We start from the raw sequence: 6,927 nt of genomic DNA, 5'->3' as shown, positions 1-6,927 counted from the left end.
TCCCTCACACCCTTCTGCCACACTGTTCATCCTCATCTTGGGCACAGAGTAATGGAGTTGACTGTCTATGGACTGAGACCTCTGAAACCCTGAACACTCCTCCGTCCAAATTTTTCTCTTTTAAAATTGTTCTTGTCAGGTCTTTGGGTCATAGCAGCAATAAGATTCACTAAAACCCATAATTTAAAAATTTGTAAACTTTGAGATTATTCATATTAGAGAAAAAGAGAAAATGAAATCAGGAGATTGTATGTAGCCAAACAATAATCTGATTGACTGTTGCAGGATCTACTTCTTGCTCTGTGTGGCACTCCCTCTCACACAACCACAGAATGGCTGGAGCACCCCTTGTTATATACAATATGGCCTTCATAACTGAGGGTGTGGAGCTGTCTCCATCTAGATTTCAAAGCCTGCCCAGGAAAATTTTATTTGGGACTCAAGATTTCAAATGTGGGTCTGAGGTATGGTAGAACATTATGGCAGAATACTGTGGTGGAAGACAATGGTTCACAACATGGCCACCAAGAAGAGAAAGGTCTCTTCACCACAGACAAAATATAAACTCCAAAGGCCTATTCCCCCAATGACCCACCTCCTCCAGTCATAACTGCCTACAGTTACCACCCAGTTAATCCCTATCAAAGGAATAATGCATTGATTAAGTTAAGGTTTTCATAACCCAATCATTTCACCTCTAAACTTTCTTGCATTGTCTTACACATGATTTTTTTGGGAACATCTCATATATAAACCATAACATAGGAAAATGACCTTTAAAGCCATGTGAGTTGAGCTGTCCCCATGACCTCAGACTGGTACAGTCAACAGAGTTTTACTGCAGCCCTGTAAAGCTGCAGGCATCCCATTGAAACTGTGATAGCTGCAGTGTGGTTGGGAGCCCAACAGAGTTAGGGGGCATGTAAAACTGCAGGAAAATTTGTGGAGATGGAAACACCACTCTACTAGGTCTGGTGGGGAGAGCCCCATGTAGGAATGCTCTGGCATCTTAAGATTTAATATTATTTACCAGTTAGTTGGTTTTGGACCTGTGGGATCCATTACTACATTCTACTTTTCTATCTCTCCCTTTTGGAACCAGGATGTCTTTCCTGGCCATTTCTTTCTTGTATTTAGGAAGTACATATACTTGATTGATTTCACACTTGCACAGTTGGAGAGAAATTTGCCTCAGAATGATGTCTATCTTAAGCCTCATCATATTTGATTTAGTTGATACTTAGATGGTGCTTTAGGCTACAGCATGTTGAATTGATGATGGAATAAGTTAAGAATTTTTGAGTCATAAGAATGGAGCAAATGTATTTTGCTTGGGATCAGAACATGAATTTGGGGGTCGGAGATAGAATTTTATGGTCTGAATATTTATATCGTTATAAAATTCTTATGTGAAAATCCTAAGGTCCAAAGTGATGTTATTAGGAAGAGAAACTTTGGAATGTGATTAGGTCATGAGAGTGAAGTCTTCAAGAATAAAACAAATTTGCTCAAAGAAGACACTTCAGAGATCTCTTCTATAAGACTGACCCAAAAATCAAGGAGACCTTCTCTTTTATTTGTATGAATACAGAGTCTGAAGCCTACATTCTATATTATTTCACTGATACTCATTTGTCATGTATTAGTGCTGAAATATAAACTAGTGTCTGCATTGATGTTGATAATGCACAAAATATTTTAAAATATTCTAGTTAAATTACTTCTACAATATATGACTTCAGCCTTATGGGATATTTTCTTTGTTACTTTGTCTCAGTGATCTCTCTCTACAGTATGTAGAAGAAGGGAAAGAAACATAAAGTGAATTGCAATATCTATGACAATTCCCATTCTAAATATTCCTGACAATTGGACCATAGAGAAATAACATAGATTATTATTTGAAATGAACTAAGGTAATGGACAGACAAGATTTCTGTTTAATGTGAGAGCTATTTGCCAGATTTCTATGTGGAATTAATATTTTAAAAATATACTTTAAAAAAATCTTAAAATTTAGTGTAATATGCAGGTCTAGTATATTTTGACAACCAAGGTTTATCTCTTTCTTTGACTTATTTTATTTCTTTGTTAATTTTAACATTTCCTATTACTAAGTATTAATAATTTAATAGGCATGTAGAGCACAGTAACTTTTTAAACTTTTGATATCAGTCTTTACTAATTGTTTAATATGTTGTAGATAATATATACATGTTTACTTCTGTGTGCTTCTCAACAAATATATGATGTTTTAGTATGGTTTGTATGTCACCATCAAACCTCATGTTAAAACTTAATTCCCATTTAAAGGCATTAAGAGGATGATATTTGATTTGACCATAGTATTTGGAGATGGAACATTTGGTAAATAGTTAAGGTTCAGTGATGCAACATGCGGTGGAATTGAGCTTTATAAGAATGGAAGAGAATAGAAGGAGCAAAATTGTTCTGTTTCACATGTGAGTATCTGAACCTGCTCAGGATTCTGTAGACTCCTCACCAGAAACAGGAAGGTCACAAGATGGAATCTCCCAACCTTCAGATCTACGAGTCAAATAAACTTTGATTCTTTACCAGAAAGCTAAGAATATACTCTATTGTCATGTATAACTAAAAAGAACAAATAAAAAATTCTAAAAGGATATGAAAGAAAAGAAAAAGAAAAAAGCAAACATAGGCAGCAACTCGAAAAGCAGCAGAAAGCAAATTTATGACAAAACTTCAAGTCCAGTGGAATTAAGTATTTTGCCTGTTTCCCCAGTAGAAAGTGACATAACATGGTTTTAAACGTAAGTAGAAGAATTCTAAAGTTAAAGATATTAAGAACTATAAGATAGAATCCTTCCAGGAAAAAAAAAAAAAAAACTTCACAAAATGGCCGAATCCTCAGATGTATGATCTTCTACCAGTTACAAGGAAAAACACATAATATTTTTGCCCTCTTGAAATTATTATTTGTTCAAACTACTTAGGAAAATTATATTTAGCATACCATTCTTATATTTTAAAAAATACAAAAAATGTAGAAATTCCTAGAAAATATTGCTAAAACCTCATTTCTGAAATGTGGGCAAACTTTAATTTTATAAAAGGAAAGGAATTAAGAAGACAGTTTGAAAACTCATCATTATCTACAATTATAATGCACCAATAAAAATTTCATTTTGAAAGTAAATTTTATGGTTTAAATGTGAAGTGTCCCCTCCAACTCATGTGTGAGACAATGCAAGAAGATTTAGAGGAGAAACGATTGTTATGAGAACCTTAATCCAATCAGTGAATTAATCCCCTTTTGGGGATTAATTGAAAGGTAACTGAAGGTGGGTAGATTGTGGCTGGAGAAGGTAGAGCATTGGGGTATATATTTTGTATTATAGCAAGTGAACTCTCTCTCTGCTCTCTGATCATCTTGTGAACTGCTTCCCTCTGCCACACTCTTCCACCATGATGTTCAAACTCACCTGGAGCCCTGAGGAATGGAGCCAGCTGTCTATGGATGGAGACCTCTGTAACCATGAGCCTCCAAATAAACTCCACCTTCACAATTATTATGGTTGGGTCTTTAGACACAGCAGCAAAAAAGCTGACTGAAAAAGTGAGTAAACAAATAAATAACCAAAGGTAGGAAAAGAATTTTGATGACCTCTTAAAATTGGGTCACGATTAACAGCCATTCTCCATGAGACTTAAGAAATACTTAGATGTTTATAATAGGTTTTATAATCTAGTGTTTCTTCCAGAAGATAGTGGTATAAAAGTATGACCCTCTTTGAGCCAGGTAAACTTTCTACTATAAACACGGGAAAGACTGAGTTTTACTGAACTTTGTTGCCATATTTTCTCCTTCAAAACCCTGGTAGCAATCTCTCTTACACAATATATCTTATACACATTTTTTTCTATGCGATATTGAGAAAGCAGTAGTCAGAACAAATTTGATCTTTTAAACCTGTATTGAATATATTTTATTTTAATTTTTGCAAAGTTTCAAACAAGCCATTGTTGTAGTCCTAATTTTATATATGTGGTAACCACAAAATTAAAATGATGAAAAACCATGTGATATTTCAAGCAATTTAATCTCTGAAAAAAAATTTTTTGTAGTTTTAGATGGACAATATGCCTTTATTTTATTTGTTTATGTTATATGGTGCCAAGGATCAAACCCAGTTCCTCACCCATGCCAGGCAAGCACTCTGCCACTGAGCTATAGCTCCAGCCTCACTCAATTTAATCTTTTATTTAAATATGTTTTTTAGTTGTTGATGTACCTTTATTTTATGTATTTATTGATTTATATATGGTACTGAGAATCAAACCCAGTGCCTCACAAATGCTAGTCAAGCACTCTACCACTGAGTCACATCCCTAACCCAAGAAATTTAATCTTAAAAAACACATTCCAAACTAAAAACTGCCATACAGCAGGCAATAAAAATTTTGATAATACGTGTCATATTTTGATACTCTTTTAAATTAAAAACATCAAAATTCATCAAATTTATAATATATACATGTATATATGGTCATATACATAAATATAAAAAGTTTAAATGAAAATGACATGATTTTTAGCAAATAGTTAATTCCTTTTATTTCACCTTAGAAAATGGGGACAAGAATGAATTTAATAACTTTTTCATTTTTAATTTTGTTTTTAAAAATGTCTTTGGTACTCAATAATCCATGATCTACATTCTTGGTATGTTATCAATTATTACAGTGTAATACTGAAAATTTTCAGGACTGCATAACAGGCATGCTTTTTTTTTTTTAATCTTCTGAGTGCTAAAACAATAAAATTACTGCTTTAAAAGGGAGTTTTACTTGTAATCACATGTGGCTTAGTTAAATTAATTAGCATCTTCAAGTTAATAAATGCCACAACTTCTTCTTTTCCTCTCGGTGAATACTTATCTCTTTGAGGCCATAATTTTGTGAAATGCACATTATTTAAAGAAAAGAATAAAAATATACTTGTGTACTTTGTGTATGTGCATGTTGGAAAACTTATTAATCAATTAAATGTTTTAATTTTGTGCTTGAAATATGAGAATACCTTTTTTTGGCAGTCATATACCTATTTCTAAAACTCTGAAAAATCCATGTGTCTTTTTTTTTTTTTAAACCCATCAGTTTAAAATACCTTTAATCATACCATATTGCTAAAGGTCAAAGCACTCTTACAGAAGTATAGGTACTTTAATGTCAAGTTAGAAAGAAGCTTTCTCCCACATTAAAAAAGAGTTACTAATGGGAAAGAAAAAAATTTTTAAAAACTCCCACAAAACATCAAAATGTTATTCTCGTGACCAATCATAATTTTGTTGTCTTATTTTTTGAAACCATTCATACAGAGATGACCAGATCCCTGAAAAGTTGCTGAAATATTTAGATCCATTTGCATCCATTATCACATCCAAAAACTTGTCAAATAAAGATTTTTCTCTGTTATTTTAGGCAGTTTTCATGTTCAGGAAACCATGAAGCTGACTCCCTAAAGTACTTTACCTTCTGTACCATGTGAACTATATTGGGAAATGCAGAAGACATGCCTCAGCAGAGCTAGTTTGTTCCTTATGGAACTGTGTAGTTTTATGAATCTATTATGAGTCCAGACTAGGGACACTGAGCACTTTGTAAGACACCATCAGACCATCAACTCAGCACACTCCATGGCAAGGCAAGCAGTGGGATTGGATGGAATCAAAGCTTTCAGCCTTTCCTCCTTCTTACTGTAAGAAGTGAAGGAGAGAGGAAAAGAGGGAGAGTGATCAAGCATGACAAAGTCCCTCTACCTGTGAATCATTTTCAAAGGCCAAGAGGGAGAATTCAACCATCAGCCAAAGAGATAGTTGATTGGTGGTTTGAAGGTAGGAGGAATTGCTGAGCCTCTCTCTCACAAAATGTTGCTTCTGCAATCTCCCAGCTCCAACAAACTCTCCAGAATGTGACTTTAGGTTCCACGTTTATCAACTAATAGAGATTTATCATCTTTTTCCATTTACTTCCCATGTCGTTATCAAGAAGTAATATCAGGTACCTGTCAAAAATAGGGTACATTCTATTTTTGTGTTCTTTTCAAACAATTGTAATGAATGAGTTTTGGGAGATCAATAAATGAATTAATAAAATGTTTTTATTCTCTGCCCTAAATAATATCACTGTATTAAAAATTTCACAATGACTTCAGACTTTCATTAGAGAGCAGCCAACCACTGGTTTGGCCTGTCTTGTAGATTGCTAGTGTGCTACAAAATATAGTAGGTTGCTTTACATTTCTAACCATTCATGTGATAATGGGCAGTGATGGCGTAAAATCAAAATAATAAGGAGAGAGGGCTGGTCAGTGGAGAAGAAGGAGATTAAAGGGGAGGACTAGGAAGAGGAAAGGGGAAAATGTGTAACGAATTTGACAAAATTATACAATGTGCATGTATAAATATACCACAATGAATTTCACTTTCTGTATATCTATAATGTACCAAAGTAAAAATAAATAAATGAATAAATAAAGGAATACCAGTAGAGGACAGGAAATAGGAGGAGGGAGGAAAGGCAAAAAGAGGAGGCAACCACTGGGGACTGCATTTGAGCAAATTAAATCCCCTTCATGTATGATCATGTCAAAGTGAACCTAGCTATAATGTCTAACAAACTAATGGAAACATAAAATATCTTCTCAATAATTTGAAATACCAGCAAAAACAATTTTAAAATTCTCTTGAAGGATAAAACTAATCATAACATATTCCAAATACTGTAATAAATAAAATGGATCTCTTTTGAGAAAGTTGAACAATATTTGTCTGTTTTTCTTGAGCTAACATACAATACCCAATCGATTTATTATTTTTTCTATTCTTTTTCAACAAAGGGAGAAACACATTTTATAACTAACACATGTCAGAAGTCTTTAGGCTT

Source organism: Sciurus carolinensis, chromosome 6, assembly GCF_902686445.1.
Source record: "Sciurus carolinensis chromosome 6, mSciCar1.2, whole genome shotgun sequence".
NCBI lineage: Eukaryota > Metazoa > Chordata > Mammalia > Rodentia > Sciuridae > Sciurus > Sciurus carolinensis.
Note: the sequence above shows the minus strand (reverse complement) of the source record.